The sequence below is a fragment of the Eurosta solidaginis genome, chromosome 1, assembly GCF_040869045.1.
Source record: "Eurosta solidaginis isolate ZX-2024a chromosome 1, ASM4086904v1, whole genome shotgun sequence".
Taxonomy (NCBI): Eukaryota; Metazoa; Arthropoda; class Insecta; order Diptera; family Tephritidae; genus Eurosta; species Eurosta solidaginis.
Genome location: NC_090319.1, coordinates 365607562 through 365631562, shown reverse-complemented (window position 1 = coordinate 365631562; position 24001 = coordinate 365607562). Strand labels below are relative to the sequence as shown.

The following is a 24001-nucleotide window of genomic DNA, read 5'->3' as shown; positions in this document are numbered from 1 at the left end:
TTAAAAGGGAGTGGCCCTTAGTTGTATATGTGAAGGCGTTTTCGAGATATCGACCAAAATGTGGACCAGGGTGACACGAACAGTATTCCTGCCATGATTCCAAGTGTTTTTGATTTCGCCCTGGAGAACTTTTTCATTTTCTTGTACTTAATATGGTAGGCGAGTTCAGATAAGTACGTGAGAAAGCTTAGTAAAGGTATATCGATTATCGACTTATCTACTTAAAAGTTCTTGCCTTCAGTATAATTTGCTTTTGTAAATTGAGAGTTTGCTTCTTTCCTAAATGGCCATTTTACCTAAGAGTTGCCACCCTAAAAAACTTAAAAAGGTTGCCAGCTATTTCAAATTTAAAAAAATTATATAATCATACATTAATGTATGTTTGAAATTAAAAGTAATATGACTACGTCCTATTCAAAATTAAATAATATTTTTTTAAGTAGAGTTGCGATAATTATGTGCTACAATTTATTATTTCCTTTGTAAATCAAAACTATCTCTGATTTAATTATGTTCTGCATTCTTAGCAACTTTACCTAAGCGTTGCCACACAGAAGGTTGCCATTTAATTAAAATAAGACACCATTGTAGACGACGCCCTAAACGGGTGTCAAAAGCATGGTATTTAATTTTATATTTAAAGAAAATTTTTTTCAATCAGGGTTGCCACCTAGCGCAATAACATATATCAAGGTTGCCACCCATTTAAAAATTATAGCCGGCTAATCTATGTAGGTTTGTGTGTTGCTTAAGACTTCTAAAATACTCGATACGAGTATTAACGAAAATTTTACAGTAGTTTCACTATCAATAGCCCTAAGCACTCCCAGTGCTATTGATAATTTTCAAAATACGTCAAATCTGAGCGGAATCAAAGTATGTGTAGAAAGGTTCATTTTGTTTTGTATGCAAGCCAATTTTCGTACACCATCCATCGACTACACTAGTTTTAAATAAATATAGTTTAAGCATCTGTTTAAAATTTTTTCTTTTAAGATGTATCAAACTCGAAGTTTAAATTTGACTCGAATATGCAAATAATTTATAGAAAGAAACACACTAATGTGTACTAATATGTAAAAACATTTATATATAAATAAAAATTTGCTATATGTGCTTGAAGTTTCTTTTCTTTACTTTTTAAAGAATTATTCTACACATTATTTCGTTAAGGATGTCTGCTTGCATATCCAACTTTTCCTGATGCTCAAATTTTCATGTAGGTGGCTGTGTGTTTAATACATGTGTATGTATATGTTGCAATTCTCTTGTGCGTTTGAAATAATAAATTATATTAAATATCCCATGCAGGATATTGCAATTGCAATAAATTGCGTATGTATTTCATTGAGAAAATCCTTTGTCACATATGCCAACAATTACCATGAAAATGCATTCTCGTTTCTGAGAAATTCCACCGACTTGTGCTTCAATGAAGAATGACAAATTAAATATGCATTGTTGGAGATAAGTGAAAAGCAAAATTTCAAAAGGATATATAAATGAATATTAAATAAAGACAAGTAAATTGTGTTTCAAAAAAAAAAATGTTTATTAAAAATGCATTCCATATGCAATAGCTTGAAATTGAAAAGCGAAGGTTCAAAATTTCTGGTATTGTTTGCTCTTACTGGAATGATACACAAACGAAATAAAATATGCGAAAATTAGCTCTGGACAACGAATAATCTCTACTTGTTCAGCTTGTGAAGATATAAACAACGAACAGGACGTGAAATGCTTTGCAAACAATGTCAAATAAACGCATTTTTGTGGTTATACTATCTCCCTGAACAAGGTGAAAAATACACCGAAACGCGTAGGAGTATAAAATAAAACTTTCTTGTTTAAACCTTCCTCTGCTGGCTGAAAAGCACCAACCAAAACACGTTCTATCACTTTCTGAAGGCAAGTAATTTATCATAGTTGTTGATACCAAATTAATCTGAAACAATAATTTTGAAGAACGATTAAACTCTGGCAGAGTATTCCACATGCAAAAGGGATTTCGGGGAGAACTGGGTATTGTCACTGTATGTCATCCATGGTAAATACAAGCATTTCACCGGATATTAAAATATGACGCTTTGGTTTGGTGTATGGTGCTAGAAATGTAGAGCAATAAGTTGAAGACTAGCGAACTGATCAATATCAGCCGCAGTAAAGCTACCGTGAGAACATCTGAAATCAGCCTACAACCTCCTGTAGTCGGGAAAGTTCAAAATTACTCGTATAGCTCAAATAATAGAAAGGGAACTAGGAACGAGGTATACTTCAAATATTTGCAGATTAGGTAGTCTTATCGACTTTCCGACACATGTAGTGTCTTGGAAGCGAAGGTATGTCATAGAAATAGTGACTAAATTGCTACAGGATAGAAAGTTCTAAAAACCAACATAGCGACATTTGTTGAAAGTCAGGCATCAGCTTCAAAAGGGGACAAGATTGCATATGAGATATCTAACTAGAAAAAGTTGCTATTGATATTAGAGAAAAAAAAGTTCCGGAAATTAATATGAATGAACTATTGTGTATGTATTTGAATCGAAGATAAAAAGGCCAGAAAAGGTTAAAAGTTATTAGTGGTAAGGTGAAAAGCTTTGTACAACCATCCTAGGATGACCTAGTAAGGAAAGTCAAATACTACTCGTTTAGACCAAAGAACTTACCAAGGAAGATGTGCAAAGAAGATGATTGTAAAGTCTCAAAGTCCCTGTAGCTGCTTTTGAATGGGAATAGAGGGACCTTCAGTTTAAACGAATGTGCATTAACCACTGTGTATTAGCCTATCGCATGCTCCGCCAATGTCTTTTCTACACAGAAGCAGTCAGTAAAAGAAGGCGCGTCATCACTTCCTTTGTCAATGTCCAGAAATGCAGACAAAGTGATCCGGATGCATGGAAGCTCGTTCTCACGATAGCAGTTTAACGGTAAGACTATTGGTTAACCTGGGTCGATTTGTATTGTGTCGAATATTAGTGACACTAAGTGATACTCACATCACTAGTCTGATACTAAGTAAATAAAGCCACAACAACAATAAAGCAAGCAGCCACACTTGTATGTACGTAAACAAATTAATCATTATGTCTACACATATGTCCATACAAGCAGCGGAGAGAAACGCACAAACACATGCATATATCTGAGATATTCCCAAAAGTAGGCAATCATCGGTGGAAGTATCACTCACATATACACGCGCATATGGCTACGCGAGAATCTATAATCTTGTATATGTAGTTATAGCTGATGAGTTTATAGCTGGTAAACAAGTAGTAAATTCTAGAAGATAGAAACGCCTAGAAGTATGCGAACGAGACATCACAGAGTATAAAAGGAGTTAAAGCTGAGTAATCAGTAATCAGTTTGATTTAAGCACGCTATCAGTTGCGAAGTATAAGTCTTTTCAAAGTAATCTAATAAAGACCATTTTGCAATATTGTATATTGGAGTGTTTTATTTAACAATTTAGTGATACGAACGTTGGTAGAAGATTGCAAATAAGCGGAATTGCACTAAATTCGTTACAGTATGGACGAAAGTTAACCGATATCGCGCCATCGATTTTTCGATAGGATTTGGGCTCAGGAAAAAAAATAATTTTCGAGCCTGCGAAAAAAAATGGCGAAAGGGTAAATTTTTCGACCAAAACACTCCCCAAAACCCAAAAAATATTTTCTGGGTTTTGGGGAGTGTTTTGGTCGAAAAATTGACCCTTTCGCCATTTTTTTTGCAGGCTCGAAACATTTTTTTTTGGGTATGCGTAGTGGAACTTTTTTTCCTCAGCCCAAATCCTATCGAAAAATCGATGACGCGATATCGGTTAATAAATCGACCCAGTCTACTATTGGTGAGTGTCAATAATGAACTACCTCTACGACATTTCAGGCGATCACTAAGCAGTCGTTAGTCTCCCAGAATGATCGTAGGCAGTCGTAAGATTTTGTCAGTTGGGACCTGCAGTGGTATTTTTTATCAAATTTCGTCTGTTTATTTTTTTCGATAGTTTAAGAAATAAATTCCCTGAATTTTGTTACCGGACTGTCAAAGGCAATCTCCAAATAGTTTTCGGGAAATTTCAAGATTATTTTACGAAAATTTTAAAGTTTTCACTTAGCATTTTCAAGTTATTTTTAGGAATTATTTTGAGAATGTATATATGTAAATACACGAAATTGGCTTTATTTGCTGAGCTTAGTTGCATCACTTTAATGTCACACATATTTCTACAATATACAGTAATAGCATTCCAAAAATTTCAGAAATCCACATCATGCATATCTAAAGGTGCATTCATAAGAATGTTTACTTTTACTAAAAAAAATATTTACAAATACGTACTAGCAAATACACACATACTTTGATTATATACATATGTAATTCAATGAAAATATGTATGGATGATTGAGCGGAATTTGTATTTATTCTCTTTATTTGCCATTCAATTGAATTACTACATCGTATAATAGAATTATTTCAAAGCAAAGTGCTTGATTGTATGCGATTTTTTGAACATATGTATGTACATATGTGCGTATATGTAAATACCTAAACAGTATATATTAAGGTTTGAATTGTAGACATTCTTCATTCATTTATCGACAAATTGGTGCATTTGGTCTACTACTTAATCATAAGTCAAATAGTTCAATCTTTTGTGAAACTAATTGACTCTTGAAAAGGGGTTGTATATGTACTATATACCACGGCGAACAGAAAAAAGGCAGTGACAATTTTTATGAAATTATTTTAAGTTTTATGAGTTTTTTTTTAGGATGAACTTTTGTAGCCCAATTAATTTTACCTCTGAATTCAGTAAGCCATCACTAGTCACTATTAAAGCCATTTTGAGGTGAAAATCAGTTTTGAGACAATTTGCTATTCTGTAAGCTGTCGCTCGTCCAGTTCCATGAAACAGGTGATTGTGTGAGCTGGGTCGGGGCAGATCACAAATATAAAATCTACAGCGAAATATGAAAATTATTTGCCGAAAACACTTTATAGATAACTAGCCGGACCCGTGCTCATCTTGCGCAACAAATATAAAAGTCTCATATCAAATATCAACAGAAATCAGCTGTTCTATCAATGAATCAATTATCTATCAATAAAAACTTACATGCGCTTGCGCTGCCATCTGGCAAATGTTAGCAACTGACGGAAATGCAGTGTTAGTTCTAATTAGAGTCCTGCATGAATGCATTCACACGTGAATGTACAATGAGACATACTGATACTGTCTCAGTATCCATTGTACTTCACGCCAATGAGTTTGTATTGTATGAGTGATGGTATGCAAAGAGACGTTGTATGTACCTGCATTTTGCCTGCGTTGTATATGCGCGCATTCATATCATTACCAAAGAAATTCATACATACACATGTCTCATCGAGAAGCACAATGAGATAAACGTTGTACAAGTTGTACCAATGAATATACTATGAGTACTAAGTACCTATGTACTTGTTTTCGTTCTAAAATGATGTGTGCATTTATGAAAAGTTAAATGTTTGCGTTGAAACTATGAAAAACTTAACAAAAAAATATGGGTGTTTTTAAGTGGCGAATGCAAAATTTTTTAATAAGAAATAAAAATACTAAATATCTTTTCTTAAGAGCTAAAAAACGTTTACAAATCAGACATGCTGGAGAAATTTGCAATGTTTCCCGCCTTTCATACAAAAATTTCAAAAATTAACAAAACTTCAAAATATATATTGCGCCGTTATCCCTAAACACCATCAACTTGTATGATGTATGTATAGAATTATTCTAGGCTGAAAGTAATTGATTATTTGGTAAAACGTTATTTCCCTAAAATGAATACACATGCATACATACATAAAACTATTTTCATTAGACAATGAAAATCCGCGATACAAAACAATGGTAGGCATTCTCAATTTATGTGGGGATTTCCCATAACTAACGATCCTGAAACATGTATGTTGTGCATCGCTAATCACCATACATACACTTGTATGATGATAGACACTTGCCTGCCTGAAGGCCATCGATTATGGCCTTAAAAATGGGTTAGGATATATTTATGGATATACATATTGCATTGTAGAAAAATGTCATTATCTATTTCTTTAACAATTTATATAATTAAACCACTTCAGTATATGGGGTATTCCATCACATTTCGACCAATTGTGAACCCGACCCCTTTAGAATTGGCTGAAAGTTTTTCTTCTTTTTCTAGCTTACAAAAGACGTTTTTCAGAATTTTTAAAAATTTTTTCAACCAACTCACAAAAAGTTATGAATTTTTAAAAAAACACCGTTTTTGTTTTCAAAATGCTATAACTTTTTCAAAAATTGACCGTTTGGGATCTTTTTTTTTTTTAATTTGTTTTTAAATGTACTTTTCGGAAAAAATACAAAACAATTTTTAAAGTTTTTTTTTAATTTTTCAGTTTTTCGAGATTTTTCGAATTTCGCCATTTTTTTCTCATAAAAAACTTCAATCAATTCTGCAATCATCCCCACTAATCCCGGAGTGGGCCGATTTTTTTAAATATTTTTTTTTATTTAATTGAAAAAAAAAAATTTTCAAAAATAAAAATGTTTTTATTAATTTGATTTATATAACAAAAAAATGTAAGAAAGCTTACATGTTCACTGTGTCAGTTATTAATCCTGGTTATTTTAATCGTAGATTACCATAATATATAAAAAAAAGAATACTTAAAAATCATTTTCTTACATTTTTTTGTTATATAAAAAAAAATTGATAAAAAAAATTTTATTTTCGAAAATTTTTTTTCAATTAAATAAAAAAAAATAGGCCCACTACGGGATTAGTGGGGATGATTGCAGAATTGATTGAAGTTTTTTATGAGAAAAAAAAAATTGCGAAATTCGAAAAATGTCGAAAAACTGAAAAATTAAAAAAAACTTTAAAAATTTGTTTGTATTTTTCCGAAAAGTACAAATTTAAAAAAAAAGATCCCGAACGGTCAATTTTTGAAAGTTATAGCATTTTGAAAACAAAAACGGTGTTTTTTTATAAATTCATAACTTTTTTGAGTTGGATGAAAAAATTTTAAAAAATTCTGAAAAACGTCTTTCGTAAGCTAGAAAAAGGAGAAAAACTTTCAGCCAATTCTAAAGGGGTCGGGTTCAAAATTGGTCGAAATTGGATGGAATACCCCATATACAAACAAAAAACTTGCTTGCTTAAATAGTATAAGTTAAAATACTTAGTTAAAGAGATATTAATCTCTAACATAAGAAAACGCATTAATATGAAAAATAAATAAAATCCTAAAATGGAACATTTATGCAGTTTATTTTGTTATAATAAATGGGGTTTACACGGGCAACTAGTGTACATTTTTATAATTCCTTAAAATTCACCAAACTGTAGTTGTATACACAAGTACACCTGCGATACATGAAGTACTAGTGAATATACAAGAATATACTGAATATACAAGTTGTACTAGTGAATATACAAGTTGTACTACACACATGCGTTGACGCCATTGGTTGTAGTTGTGCTGCATGAGACGAGACCGTGCAAGTATACTTGTATATTTTGCTACTCAGCCTTTTGTACGCATACACATAAGTTCTCATGCCAGTGAATTGAATGGGTGCTTGTACAAAATTTGTGTGAATGTATTCATAGGCATATTTTTGTGCATTCATGCAGGGGTCTAGTTCTAATCAAATATTCACAATAGTTACATAGTACAAATAGATTTTTTTGTGTGCTCACAATAGTTTATTTTTAACAAATTATTTTAATAAAATATTGATAAACAGTCCATTTCTGCTTGGCGAGGTTATGCTTGAAAAAAATAAAAATAAATGTAAGGCGCGATAACCTCCGAAGAGATCTAAGGCCGAGCTTCTCTTCCAATTTGCGTCGTGCTCCTCTTGATTTTCCCTACAAATTGGCCGGACGGGACCTACATGTTTTATGCCGACTCCGAAAGGCATCTGCAAGGCAGATGAGTTTTCACTGAGAGCTTTTCATGGCAGAAATACACCCGGAGCGCTTGCCAAACACTGCCGAGGGGTGACCCCGCTTAGAAAAATTTTCTTCTAATTTAAAAAGCTTATTTCTAAAATTTTTTGATGTTGCTTTGCCCGGGGTGCGAACCCACGGCATTCGGTGTGGTAGGCGGAGCACGTTACCATCACACCACGGTGGCCGCAAGGTGATGCTTAATGTCCCTTTTAGGCCCTCTCGGAATTTCCAACCGCTATATTTAATTACATGTAGAACGAATTTTCAAATTCATGAACCTCTTCGGTGTCTGTGTCAAGATCACTGCAATAATATTGATACTTGTGACACACTTTATAGTATAAAAAAATATATACTCACTGCCTTGAACTCATAACTGCTTCAAAATTAGCATGTTAAACTAAATCTGTTACCAGCTCCAGTTACTTTGGGCGGGTGGTTTGGAATCACGTCCTTTCCAACCTTCCACTCATTGCAGCCCTACTCATTGTGTGTACATCAGCTGCTTGAAATCACGTCCATTCCGACAGCACTAATAACACTGGTTTACAGCCAAAATGCACCAGAGACTCCATTATGAAATTCCTACATAAAATCACCCCCTGATTTCGAAAAATTTTCAAATCTATGGTAAAGGTTTTGAGATATTTACGAATAACGGTTTTTTCCAAAAAAAAAAAAAAAAAAAAAAAATGGGTCCACTTAATCATATATATCTCAAGAACCAATTGAGCAATTCCAAAACGGTTTGATCGGCTGTAATCCGTAATTATATTTAGTCTGATTTATCGTAAAATTTGTAGACTAATAAATAAATAAATAAAAAGCAAATCTTGTTAATATTACGAATCTCCATCTTTACAACCCAAACTTTATTTATATATTTGGATTCCAAATAAGAGCGAAAAAGGGACCTGCTCATAAAAACAGCAATTAAAAATAATATACAAGATCATTTCATTTCTAAAATTTAAATTTACTAGGAAATATAAAGTTAAAAACCAAAAAAATTTATAGTCATTAATTTCAATGTGCCGCCACTGAGATTCCAAGCTTCGCATTTTGAGTTTTTCGAAACATAAATGGGAGCTCAGACACAACAAAGCAGAGTGTTAAGTTGCCAAAAGCCATGAGTAAATTGCTATTTTAGTGAATTTTGTTGATTTGGATTTTTTTGAAAATGAAATGGCATATTAAGTTTGTCGCGGATCTCAAAATTGTAAGTCCTTGAAGGAAAAGAGATAGACTCACCATTAGGTATACCGAATTGATCATGCTGATAATTTTGTTTGATTGAACCATATTCTTATATCCGTCTGTCTCTTTGAACGCAACTAGTCCCTCAATTTTTGAGATATATTGATACAATTTTGTCATCGCGTATATATTTTGGAATCCAATTAGACATTTGTCAGAACCAACCGGATCGGACCACTATAGCATATATCCCCCTTCAAATGTCACCAAATGCTTTCCTTTACAGCATAAATTGTTATTTGAAAAAATCAAAGAGATCGGCCATACAATCCGATTGTTGAGATAAGGAGCTACTGCCCCATTTAATAGCTAGAAGCTTCAAATTTCCACAAACAGATAAGTGATTCATGGTCATAGCTGTCTCATGCAGACCACATGAAACGTGAAATTTTGTATCCTTGCACGAAGTACTATTCATGAAATGTGTGAAGTCTTTGGTACAGCCGAAGACAGTCCTGTCCTTACTTATTTTTTTTCGAGCTTTTCTGTTACTTAATACCGAAATCATCTCAGGTCAAAAAAATTGTTGCGTGAATTCGTGTCGGCGTAAAATCGCATCGTCGTACAGCGCATCGACGTGAAAGCGTATCATCGCAGTAGCATATAAGCATATGTAAATGGATTAGCAAAAATGGCGTAAATGTATAGTAGCGCATTATCGTATAGCGTGAAATATCGTAACTTTGTTCGCAGAAGTAATAAAACTTAATAGTAGATATAAGTATAGTCGTAAGAACGTTAGCGTTGTAACGTGAAAACGCACAAGCGTGAGTACAGACAGCATCTTCTAGTCCTTCTTACCCAAAGCAAAAATTGCATGTTTTCAGGAAATAACAGATTGTAGGGGTAGAAGGTACAGTCGCGTCTACGTTGTTGCGTTTACGCTAATACGGGAGTTACGATTACACGTTCACGGCTACGACTTTAGCTATGTCGGAGTAAAACGATTTCTTCAATGAATTTTGCTGATATTGTAAGCTTGATGGTAATACGCGTATACGTCGAAACGACTGTGCGCTTTAAATATAGATTTTTCTTACGCTGGAACGCTTTTCGGTTGTACGCCTTTACACTAATACAATATTGAGCTACTACATTTATCCGCTTTGAAGCTCATACTGCTACCCTTGCGTTAATACGCGCTTGACGCCATATGTTATAATATTTAGATAATTCTGCCCTTACGACTACGAATACGCTAACTAACTACACTACCCCCGAGCACTGTTAAAACGATAATAGCTTTGATAACTTATACTTTAAGCGGATTTAAAGCAACCTTTTCTGAAAAAATAGGACAAACAGAAATATTACTCGTATAAGTCTCGAAAGAAGTGGATACCTCTTAAAGTATTCGAGAGAAATGTTCTCCCGAAGATTTAGGGGCATTCCCTAGATTCTAGTGACAAGTAACAAAGGCGTGGTAAATGGAAAACTCTGTTAGCTTTGCGCAGATATGAATCTACATAGTGCAATGAATAAAGGACAAAAGGGTTGGCAGGCTAGGTTATCCTACGTGAATAAAAGAACACCCTCTGATTTAAAAAGCATTCCTATCGACACGTATTTGGTAGCAAAGCACGAGTGAGATCTCCATTGAGTTAAGGAAAAAAGGTGAAGGAAGACTTGGCTTTCAAACACAAAAATACAATCTTGTTGTACAAAATATTAAACGATTTCTTATCACCCAGCTCTGAGCACACTGAAAAAACAATATAACAACAAATTTTTGGTGCTCAATTTTGTAGATGCTCGCTAGCATATCATCTTTACAAGGCCATTTACCCAAACAGACGAAGGTCATACCTTCAATACGTGCACACATACAAACGGGTGAGTTCATGCGGCATTTTACAGCTTCAACATTTGTCGAATATTTTAAAAGGAATAATAAAATGACTGAAGTAATTTCATACAAGGTGAAGTAATAAAATAAGTAACTTAATACGGCGCTGATGGAGGATAAGCGAGCGCTGGCTCTGTGGTGAAAAATAATATCTTGAAATAAATATTTGCTGAATTGTGTTTTTTATTGTTTTGAATCTTATTATCTTCTGTTATTTAAAGTTGTGTACCCAAACTAGGCTGCGAATGAGAAGATAGCAAATGTAGTGGTGATAATAACTATATGTGACCCGGTCTATGAACAGGTGGCTTATGACTCAAAAACAATTTTTCCACTTTTTTCTGGTTTCGATAGTTTTTGAGATGCTCTTTCACGTGGTGAAAACTAGAAAGTCCTAACTTGCTTATAAGTGACTTAAAAATGTAGAGAAAGAAGAGCACAAATGAAAGACGATGAAGCCTTTGGTTCCTTCGATGCCACTTTGGTGGCAAAATATTGGTCAGGAACTAGTTTGTGCTTTGCATTTGGGCATGACTGTTCATAATGCAAAAGAAAAACTTCTAAGAAATTGAAGAAATGCATTGTTTATATTTAACAGCTGTTTCTCGCAATTTCTTTTTTGAGTCATAAGCCACCTTTTCATAGACCGGGTCACATATAATGAAAAGGACAGCTGTATTTGTGTAATAAGGTGCTGCTATAAAATGAAGCAAGAAGCAATGATCTAAACAATTTAAAAGATTAGTTGGCTGAGTGGAAGAGTATTTGGAAAATGTAAAACCAAAAAAGACACTTTTACAAGAAATGTTAATAATGTATAGCACATTATTCAAAAGTAATTAGGGTAACTGCGCATTTTTGTATGCGTTACTGCATTGAAGCCAACACACTGTAATGTGTTAAGGCAGTGCGTTAGCGACTCAGGTATACACCGGCATGGTTGTTAAGTAACTATCACTGATACCTAAAAGGCATATGTCCAACGTGGGGCGCCAAAGAAGTTTTAACTCACCGTGAGAAGTGTGTTTGAAAATATTAGTTATCGTTTTTATAAGGAGTGACCATAGATTTATTTTTTTATTTGTTTCTTTCATTTTTAATATTTTTTGTTCGACTTTTTTATTTTTTGTAAACTTTTGTTGCTTGATATTTTTCAATTTTTTCTTTTAATTTTTTCGGTTTTTTTTTTTTGATAATTTTTTTTATTTCAAATTTCATTTATTTACATCTTTTTTTATTTTTATTAATATTTTTACCTTTAATAAAATTTTTTTTTATTATTATTATTTTTTTTTAACGGTTTTCGAAAACTATGCCAAAATGATCCCTAAAAATGAACCATTTGTAAACTATAAGAAACATACGTTTCAATAAATAACTCGAAACAGCTGCCAACCCAAAAAGATCTGAAGCCGTAATAAATCCTGACAGTGTCTCAATGGGAGGAGGGTGGCACTTCTTATATTTTTAAAAATTCTAAGACCTCGATCTACATAAATAACCCATATATCTTTGGTCTAGATCAAAAATATTAAGGCTATCTCTCTTTTTCACAATTGGTTAGAACTCTATAGGACCTAGAGGCCGAATACTATCGGTTATAACCAAATGGACTCAGCGTTATGGCGCACAGTATATCGACTGTATGGAGTTAGGTGGAAAAAAGTCAAAACCATTATAGTTGTGCTCCTATATTAACTTAACCACCGAAATTGGGTTATACCGAAGCCCCATGCTTCTAATACTAAAAATTTGAGTGTGTTTGTGTCTACATATACATTAGGGTGATTCAAAAAAAAAATTTTTCCCAACTTTTACCCTTTTAAATTCTTTTTATTGTAAAGATAATTATACTTTGTCTCAGATTTGCTTAGCAGTCGTTTATTTAATAAAACCAGAAATACAACATACTTCTATATAAGGTTATCATTCACTTATGTATTTACTGTAAATAAATATTTCAAAACTTGCAATCGTCTCTGACTTTTTTTGACTTTTGCTTGATTTGGCTTTTCCTTTCATTAAAAATGCTCGGATTTGCCAAACTTTTAGGGGCAATCCATATGATATATGTAATAAACACTCGAATGTTTTTATCACCGCATGGAGTGTAGACAACCTATAATCATAATTTTCAGTCTTTGCAATGTAAGAAGCAACTGGTATGTTAATTTGACTAGGTTTGGCATCGCAAATGTAAAAATTTTGGTTACCCTTCGTCCCTGAGAGTATGTTACATATTTTTCCAGCAACCACTGTTGAGAGGAGAGTATGTTTCACTAGGAAATTTTTACAATCAGTTGGCCTCAGTTGATTAATCTGAGCCCTTATATTATCAGCTTCGCGTTTCACTAAATCTGGTGTTTCTTTTTGAAAAATACATTTGATTGGACAATAATATCGCGTTGATGAGGGTTTGGAATTTATCCAAATTGGAGTATCGTGGTCATCATTTAACACAAGATTTAAAGGTACGAAACAAATTAAAAATAAGTACTCGTCAGTTGGAGCAGCATTTTCAAATTTTTGCTTGTACATGCTATGCCCTGAACTCCCATCTAAGCCCCATTTGCAAATAAGTGTTGCTGATTGGACTTTGTCAGCTCCACAAATTGTCTAAGACGCTCTTAGTGGTTATATCTAGCAAAGACTGCAATGTAAAACTAGCAGTAATCTCATCCACATGACTGCATTCATCAGGTGGAAAGCATATTTTCTTAGATTTCGTTAAACTATAGAACGATGGAAAGACATTCTACACCCAGAGCTGTAGTTCTCAATAATTTATAGTTATTGGTGGTTAATTTAGCGTCAAGGTAGAGGCCTATCGCTTCATCACCAGGGAGACACCTTTGTTTTGAAGCATTTACCTGCGTATTTTTCATATCTTTAGCACTGTCTAAGTCATCGCTTAGGTCTTTAATAATGCTAGCAGCATCTTTTTTCCTTGCGAGCCTAAGGGCGTACTCGGCAGCGAACAAAATTTCCTCCAAAGTGTAATTGTTAAGTATAAATTCTATTCTTTTTATTTTAGTTTTCTGCCCACAGTCTTGGAAGCCTTTTGAGGGTCGACCGAATTGTTGTTCTTTTGTAAAAGTTTTTTCAGCAGCATACGAAAGAGCATCTGGTTCCCCCAGTAGAAAAACTATATCCTCGCCATTCAACCATTGCTCATACTTAGAAGAGAACCGCTCAATCCGTTTATCAGCGAAATTCCACTTCTTATCAATTTTCAATATCAACAACTTCATGTTTCTTTTTAGTTCATCTTTCGTATTATCGGATATACAAAGTTTAATCTTTGTAAGTATGTTACTCTATATATTTTTTCAAGTGTTCCATTTTTAGGGTAGCTTTGCCACTGTTGCAAAAATTCTTTTCGTGAAATTATAAGATGGAACTGAAAATCGAAAAATTTTAAAAATTTAAAATTATACATTTTTGCAAATACGTGCGCTACAATCGGCTTATATGAGCAGAAACTAGATAAAATTATCTACAATATGAATCTACTTTTATTAAGTTACTAAGGGGTGCTCATTTTTTTTTTTTTTTTGCTACTAATCTAAAAAATTAACAATTCCTTGTTGTTTTTTAAGAAAAAAACACCAAAATCCAAAATTAATGATAAATATTTTACCTGGATTATCCATGACTCATACTGAATAGATATCGTTTAAAAAATTACGGTTTATATTAAATTTATTACCATTACCGCTAAACGCACTTAAACCGATTAATCAATATCAACCGGATTTCACAAATTTCCACACAAATGCACCGTTTGTCCAAGATTGGTGGCAGCTAATTACCCGAAATTTTGCGCACACGACTTTTAGTAATTGCCCTCTAACATAAACACATTTTCGCTTTTATCTGTCATTATGACTTTTTTCCACCTGCCGCCTTTTAGTCGAAACATTGTGTGGCGGTAAGAAAATGTTCCCAATCGTTGCCAGCGCGATTATAGCTTCTCCAACCCAATTTCTTAGGGAAGGAAGGAATCAGAAGACCTAGAAGGTTAAACATGTTCGGGCTAGTACCATAATGGTGCTGCTTTCCGAAACGAATCGGAACATTATCCGAAAAGTGGCCATCAAATCGGTAGAACTTCCCAAAACCTTGCCGCCACAAGAAGCAGAAGAGTCTTCAAGAATTTTTGCTCGCTCCAAATCACGTCCAAATCAGTTTAGCCGTCACTCTCACCCTCCACTCTCTCCACCAACACCCTCACGCTCACGCTCACCCCAACTCTCACCCTAACTCGCATGTTCATCTTGCTCTCCTTCTCAACCTGTCGCTTAATCTTTCTCGCTCTCCCACTGCACCTTGCTCTCTTTCTCCATCTCCCTTTTAATCTAACATCCCCTCTCTAAAATCTCTTAGATTTTGGTTAAATTCTTTCGACATTGTTTGAAATATTCAAAATTTGCTTACTTCCGTTCCACATTTTCGCAAATTTATCCTTTTTGCCATTTTCCAATATTAAAACCGCAAGTGCTACATGCTATCAACCACGAACGGAATTACGGTTATAAATAATTTAATCTGATGGATAGTATTACGTAAAAAGCATTTTTATGTGCATAAGTAAGTATGTGCATACATATTACGAGATATGTCCTTGTAACACAAAATTTTTGGCATGTCACACATTTTTAAAAATTACTAAGCACAAATTAGAGTATTGAGTATAAAAGAAGCCAAAGAACGCATTAAATCGAAGCTACAAGGACATAGCAGTAAAACAACAAGTAGTAGCTCGAGGTTTTAATGAGAAACTACTAAGTTTTTTCTAACAGCTTGGCTGTATAGCTTGAAAATATTTACGCAGTTTATTACGATTTGAATTTTTTTAATGCCAACACAAGATGGAAAGTGGTTCAATAAAAAGTACGAAGAGTATTTATTTACACAAAAGTTATTGTCTTAATTCATTTAAAAAAATCCTTTTTAAACATTTGCATATCCATAGCTTAGTAAAATCCGTATGCTGTAATTGATATGTTCTGTTAATTTAATTTTAAATTTTGTATGAAGTGAAATGCGTATATCTAATATTGCTACATATTAAGAGGTCTGTTATACAATAAGACTAGAGTACCCCGCTGACTTTGTTCTGCCCGAAAATTGGTTTGCGTACATTAAAAAATTGAGCCTCGCTTCATTCTTCACTATCTATCCTATTCTCTATCTTCCATTTTTCTGATAATTCTTGTCCACCCTTTATTCCATTTGTCTGCCTCCCACTCCTACGCCCACTGCACAATCCTACCTTCACTCCCAATTCCATTACACCTACTTCTACTTTCGCTAAACTTCACATTCCCATTCCTACTTCCCGTCCTAGCACACTCGCACTACAGCTCCCACTCCCATTCCCTCTCTCTCTCTCACCACAACTTCCTCACATGTGGAATCTCTATACCGAATATCGAATACCTGCTTCACCTGGCCGACCGACTCCAATATCTTTGTTTGTATAAACCTTTACGACACTCAATGAAACTAACGCCATTTCTAAAATCGCTTTAATTTTTAAATAAAAATAAGATATGGATAATTGACCCGTTCTCAACTTTCCTCTATTCTTCTTCATCTCCATTTCTCATGCTGATCGACATGCTGGGAAGAAAGTTTTCAAAGTATACAGCTTGTCGAAGAGGAACTTTTGTACTAAATTTCAAGCAATTCGCACCATAAATAAGATTTTACCAAATCGGTATACTTCCCGAAAAGGAAAGTTTGTCAAATATAAAGCTACCTGTACAAAATCATAAGCAAATTACAATATGTGTACGAATTATTACGAGCTCTCGTACATTCCCGACAAATCGCACAATTAATACGATTTATTACAATAAGTGACGCACTGGCCCACTTTCCGGAGGGAAAATTTTCTCAAATAATCCGATCTTGATGATTTTTTCAGACAACAATCTATGCCCAATACGTAAGCTTGTGGTAAAATTTGATGTTGCTAGCTGTTGAAATCAGGTAGAAATGGAACAGAAAATGAGACAAATTCGTTTTCATCGGCAACACTTTTGCACGTTTCTGAAAAAATAAATTTTTTCACCAAAACACTCCTCAAAACCCAAAAAATATATTTTTTTTTTTCTTGTTGGGCCAAATATATTCCTTATGCTTGCTTTTATGGAGCTTTACGGCCGAGAAATTAGAAGGCAAAAATTAAATTTTCCTTTTCCCTCTTACGCGTTTCGACGCTCTCACGTCTTCCTCAGGGAGTCTAATGATTTTATTTTAAAACCAATTCATTAACAACAAACATAATTACAATTAAATAACATTAATTTGGACACTTACATTATTAAATTAAACTTATTTAATTTTTGAGCACATTTTTTTATTTATTTACACACAGTACCAACATATATATATAGCAATTACTTGCTAGCTCTCCATCTATCTTTGTACTGCATGGCCGCTGTGTAAGCGTTGCTTATTTTCTCCATATCCTCTTTAAAATTCATCACCGTGTTTAATTGTTGTTGTATGCGAAGGCTTTCTAACGTCATTCTCACATTTTCTCTGTTCTCAATGTCTAATATTTTTGTATTTGCGAAATCCGCTACATGTTTTTTGTTTGTGAGGTGGTGCTAGCGCTGTTGTTGTTTTTTCGTTTTTTGCATCAGCCATATGTTCTTTAATACGTACTCCCAAAGCTCGCTTTGTTGTACCTATGTAGCGTTGTTTACATATTTTTCAAAAAACTGTTATCGCCAAAGTTTTTAGCGGACAATTTTGAGTCGGACAGGGTATTATACATGAAAAACTTAAAGTCAAATGAAAATTTTTTAAGTAGGTCATGAAAAAAAAACTTAAAAATCAAAGAAAAAAAAGTCAAAAAACTCAAATTTGCAGGCTCGAAAATTATTATTTTGGGTATGCTTAGTGGAACTTTTTTTTCCTGAGCCCAAAACCTATCGAAAAATCGATTGCGCGATATGGGTTGATTTTCGTCCATGCAAATCAACCCAGCTTAATATATATGTATAAGATGGCTGTCTATTTAAGACAAAAATATGCTTGTCTAGATATTACTTTTTTATTTAAATTTTATTGTAAATTTTATTTCAAACTAGATAATAAAATATGATTGGTCTCTCGCTCAAGTAAGTGTTCATCCTTTGGGAATAAATTAATGCGATACAATAAAAAACAACAATACAGATCCTATTATTGATGTATTTGTGCAAAACGTATCTTTTTATTATTCAATATGCCCAAACAAAAAGTTTGCTGCAAAAATCACACAAAGTAATTTGTTCATGCACACTTAGAAAAGCTGAATCAGGGAAAGTCAACATTTTGTAGTGGTTGCTACTTGAAACCAAAGCTACGACCTATCAGGCCACTACGGCGTATGAGTAATATTTGACTTTAATGAAAGTTAAACGCTGTGCCAATAGCCAGTTAATGGGGCTTAAATGGTTTGTTGCCATTTTCATTAGCTTCTAATAATAATAATTTGAAGAAAAGCAGTGGCATTTAATAGCCAAGGTTATAGCAGAGTTAATTTTTCGATCATTTTGATAAGATATTGGCAAGGCTACGAAAATTTTTGTATATTTAAGAAACTTGAGTGCGCATTTTGCTATAATTTATCAGTCTTGCTAAGTTTTTTCTCATAGATTGTTATTTTTGAGCAAAAGAGATTTAAATAAAGGCTTTCCTTCAAAAATTTAATTTTGCTTTGCGCTTTTAACACAAACCTTAGAAAACAAAGAAAATGAGGTTAAAAATACATCTGAGAGTATAAAAATAGAAGCAAACGCAAATTGCAAAATTTTTCGAATATTTGCTTCCTTGTTTTATTTTTGTTAATTCTTAAGAAATCTTTTTTGTTTCGTTAGTTTAAAATTATTAATTTTCATAAAATTTAAAACCAACGAATTGTGTAACTACAACTATGTCAAGCAATTTTGAAGACGTTTTCGGAAAACTTGGAAAATTCGAGAATTTCGAAAAAATCCTAATTTAAATTTCGAAACATTTATTAAGAATTTTAGATTTTTTTTTTTTGAGTATTCAGTTCTGTAGACCGATTTATACTACTCTAGTAATGCCGACGTTTGAATAATCTCAAACTTCGCGTTGAATTTTAAGAGTTTTCACATTTTGTAACGAGATAAATCTAAAACAAGCTTTTAAAATTATTGTTAAATAATATAAATCTGGCAACTCTAATTATCAGTTTTCTTTTCATACTATTTCATTATACCTCTGTTCGTATTATACTGAATAAAGTTAGTCGCCATCTTACTCTGAAACTGCGTGTACAAATCTCTATTACAACAGGTTATGGGCCTATCCACATAGAGTAAAATTAAAGTTAAATATATTAATTTAATTAAAATGGCGACGGGCACACTCAGTTTTCCTTTCGAAAAACTTCGCGGTCGGGAAAATTTTGATGTTTGGCGGCGAAATGCAAAGTCATACTTGGTGCTGAAAAGTTGTTGGAAAATAACCGAAGCAGGTTTGTCTGAAAATGCATCGGAAAAAGATCGTGACACAAACGAACGGGCGCTGGCGGAGATTACGCTCATGGTGGAGCCGAGTAATTTCTCGCACATAGCAAATGCACAGACGGCAAAAGAAGCATGGGATTCAATAATGGCAGCGTATGAGGACAGTGTTTTAACTCGCAAGGTAGAGCTTTTGAAAAAGCTGGTGCAGTTAAAACTCGAACAGTTCCAGACCATACAGGATTATGTGAATGAAATGGTCATGACTTCAATAAAATTGCAAAGTGCTGGTTTAAATGTCGGTGATGAATTGATTGCATCTTTATTGCTAGCTGGGTTGCCTAATGAGTATCAAGCTCTTGTTATGGCAGTGGAAAATTCCAAATCGAAGTTAACCGTCGACAGCGTAAAGAATTTGTTGTTGCAAGACGTCAAATTGGATTGTAGTAAGGAATCCACCAACAACGCTTTGTATTCGAAGAATTTTGAACCGAAAAAGAATGACAAAAATTCTAATCGTAAAAAGTTTCGTTGTTTTAATTGTGGTCAGGAAGGCCATATGCGTAAAGAGTGTCGTAAATCTATACAGTCGAAGAAAGCAAATGAGAACGAAAGTAAAAGCAAGACAGCTATGTTTTCAAATTCTTTGCTAGCGAATTCGTGTTTACACTCTCAGAGTGGCGAGTGTGTATGGTACGTCGACTCAGGCGCAACGTCGCATATGACGAACGATCAACAGTTGCTTTCAAAAGTTCGAGCAGCAGAACACAACGAAGTTATTTTAGCTAACAGTGAGCGAGTTCCTGTTAACAGCGTAGGAGATGTTAGCCTACTGTTAAATGTCAACAAACAGAAAATTCCAACTAATGTTCGAAATGTTGAATATGTTCCTAGTCTTTGTGCAAATCTTTTGTCAGTTCGACAAATGACTAAGCAAAACAAAAAGGTGGTGTTCGAAAAAAATGTATGTAAAATTTTCGATGTGAAAGGCAATTTAATAGCAAAGGCATTTGCGGACAACGATTTATACAAGTGGGATTGCGTTAAAAATAAAGTTGGGAGAGCAATGACTACAGTTGATAACTTTGAGCTTTGGCATCGTAGGCTGGCACACATTTGCAAGGAAAATCTGAAACGAGTGCAGAATTCAACGCTTGGCGTTAATTACAGCAGCACAAGTGACAAAGGGTGTATTATATGCTGTAAAGGTAAACAAACCAGAAATATAAACAAATCAGCTGGTACGCGTGCAGAAAATTTGTTAGACATCATACATTCTGACGTGCTTGGTCCAATTCATTGTTTACTATATAGTTTGGCAGCTTAAGTAGAGGTTATGTTGCGAATAGAGTGGAAGGCAGTGGACTAGGCAGTCGAATGTCATATAATGAAGGAATGGTGTTCGGAGATTTTTCAAAGTTAAAAAAAAAAATGATAAAAGCTTTAATATAAATAAAAATATTGTTTTAATAACAACAAAAATGCCATATATATTCTGTATACATAAATTTGTAAGTATTATCTCACTTGAAAATTTGAATTAAATAATCTAAAGTTTTGTTTTGAAACTGAGTCGAGAACTGTGCGTGTGAATGTGCGAATTTTCACCGATCAGCTGTTAGTTGCGCTACTTGGTAAAATTTACAATGGTCCAATTAGCACAAAATCGTTCAGTGGTGCAAGATTTTTACTTGTATTTGTTGATGATTTTTCAAGAAAGGTATTTGCGATACCGATTGTACGAAAGTCAGATGTGTTTGCTAAATTTAAGGAATTTAAAAGCGAAGTAGAGACACAATGTGGCCGTAAAATAAAAGTGCTGAGGACAGACAATGGCACTGAATATTGCAACGAACCATTTGAAAATTTTTTGCGTGATTGTGGCATTGTTCATCAAAAAACAGCTCCCTACACGCCCGAACAGAACGGGGTGGCTGAGCGTATGAACCGAACGTTGATTGAACGTGTTAGATGTATGTTACTAGATTCTGGCCTGAGAAATATATTCTGGGCAGAGGCTGCAAACACGGCAGCATATTTGGTAAACCGCATTCCATGTAGAGGTAATAATCGAAGTCCAGAAGAAATATGGTCAGGTGTTAAACCTAATTTAAAGCTTTTACGAATATTTGGTTGTACAGCGATGGTTCACATACCGAAACAAAAACGTTTAAAACTTGATGCAAAATCAAATGAGTGCATATTTGTAGGATATTGTGCTGTGTCAAAAGCTTACCGGCTTTATCGTAAATCTGATTACAAGTTTATTGTGAGCCGTGATGTTACATTTATAGAAAATTCATGTGACGTAACGAAACATACAGAGCCAAATTTGATTATTGATATTATTGATACAAGGGAAGATTATAACATTAACAATTCAGAGGAGGATAATATGAGCGAATTGTTAGATGTCAACAAATCTTTGGACAGTGACTACGATACTCCTGATGAAAGTGAAGCAGTTAATATGCATAGTGACGATTATGATAAATTGCATCCAGTTCGTCGGTCGGAGCGTATTGCAAACAAAACGAAAAGAAATTTGTTGTTGACAGTGGTGTCTGATGCTGATGACCCAGTTAGTGTTGAAGAAGCATTGTATAGTGCAGAATCAAGTGCCTGGAAGCGCGCCATGGAAGAGGAGATGGATTCTCTTAAGTCAAACAACACTTGGGTGCTTACGAAATTGCCTGCTGGTAAAAAGGCAATACGTTCAAAATGGGTATTCAAAGTGAAACGTGATGCAGCTGGTGAGCTTGTTCGTTATAAAGCAAGGCTCGTTGTGAAAGCTTGCTCGCAGAAACAAGGCGTCGATTATTCGGAAACATATTCACCGGTAGTTAGGTATAACTCATTGCGATTCTTGTTCGCCATGGCAGCGAAATATGACTTGGCGGTGCATCAATTAGATGCGGTAACAGCATTTTTAAATGGTGAGCTTCGTGAAGAAGTATACATGAAGCAACCGGAAGGCTATGATGATAGTTCAGGCAGAGTATGTCGTTTGGTAAAGTCACTATACGGCTTGAAACAAGCAAGCAAAGTTTGGAACGATAAATTGAATACAGTACTCATCGGTCTAGGACTAGTTCGGAGCGAAGTCGATCAATGTATCTACTATTGTGTAAAAGATCAAAGTATAGTTTACGTAGCGATTTATGTAGACGACGTGTTGGTGTTCTCCAATGACAAAAAGGCTACACAGCGTATTAAGAGCGAGTTGTCTTCCAGATTTAAAATGAAAGACATGGGTTCAGCGTCATCCGTATTGGGCATGCGAGTTCAAAGAGATGAGGTAAAAAAACTAATAAAACTTGATCAATCTGAATATATTTGTAGTGTGCTCAAACGTTTTGGAATGGATGACTGTAATGCCGTTGCTACGCCACTTGACTTGTCACAGAAGCTAACTATTGAAATGTGTCCACAAACTGAAGAAGCAAAGAAAGAGATGGAAAATGTTCCATATATGGAGGCTATTGGTTGTCTGTTGTACGCAGCACAGAACACCCGACCTGATATCAGCTTCGCGGTCAATTTACTGAGTCGGTTTACACAAAATCCCGGCAGAGCTCATTGGCTTGCAGTGAAGCGTGTGATGCGATATTTGAAGGGAACTATAAACAAAGGCATCGTGTACAAAAAATCTGCTGAAGGTCTAGTTGGATTTTGTGATGCTGACTGGGCAGGAGATCTTGATCAGCGTCGATCAACTTCTGGTTACATGTTCGTTATGCAGGGTGGTGCTATATCTTGGTCAACGCATAGACAGCGAACCGTTGCATTGTCATCAACAGAAACAGAACTTATGTCAATAGTGGGTGCAATGCAAGAAACGATTTGGTTGAACCGATTGGAATCTGAGCTTATTCCTCGCGATGTAAAAACAACAACATTGTATTGCGATAACAAAAGCGCAATTCATATTGTTCGTAACAACAATTTTTCTCCACGTACTAAACATGTCGATATAAAGGTGAAATTCATACAAGAAAGGCTGGAAGATAAGTCGTTAAAGCTAGAGTACATTTCTACAAGCGAGATGTTGGCAGATGGTTTAACGAAAGCTATACCAGCTGTTAAGAATGAATTTATTAATGTCGGAATAGGTTTACAGTAAACTTACATATGTATTACTTAACATAGTTTTTGCAATGTAAACATTTTGGATTTGAATTAATGGTCGTAAATTTTTACTTATATATATTTACAATGTTGCCAGATGTTCTATTAAAGGGAAGTATTGTTAAATAATATAAATATGGCAACTCTAATTATCAGTTTTCTTTTCATACTATTTCATTATACCTCTGTTCGTATTATACTGAATAAAGTTAGTCGCCATCTTACTCTGAAACTGCGTGTACAAATCTCTATTACAACAAAAATATTAATGGAAATGTTGAGAGAAATTG

General features: G+C 34.3%; 1 long non-coding RNA gene across 3 annotated transcripts in view; it reads right to left on the bottom strand.

The window, feature by feature from the left end:
* Positions 1-1833: 1833 nt before the first annotated feature.
* The window catches only part of LOC137238179 (uncharacterized), a 166683-nt gene continuing 144515 nt past the window's right edge, over positions 1834-24001 (bottom strand). The window contains exon 3 of one of the 3 annotated variants that reach the window (XR_010949125.1): positions 1834-1945. This is a non-coding gene — a long non-coding RNA (uncharacterized lncRNA). Of the gene's footprint in view, positions 1946-9220; positions 17826-24001 lie in introns of those variants that run through there. The other 2 variants (XR_010949123.1, XR_010949124.1) reach the window with 2 other exon arrangements.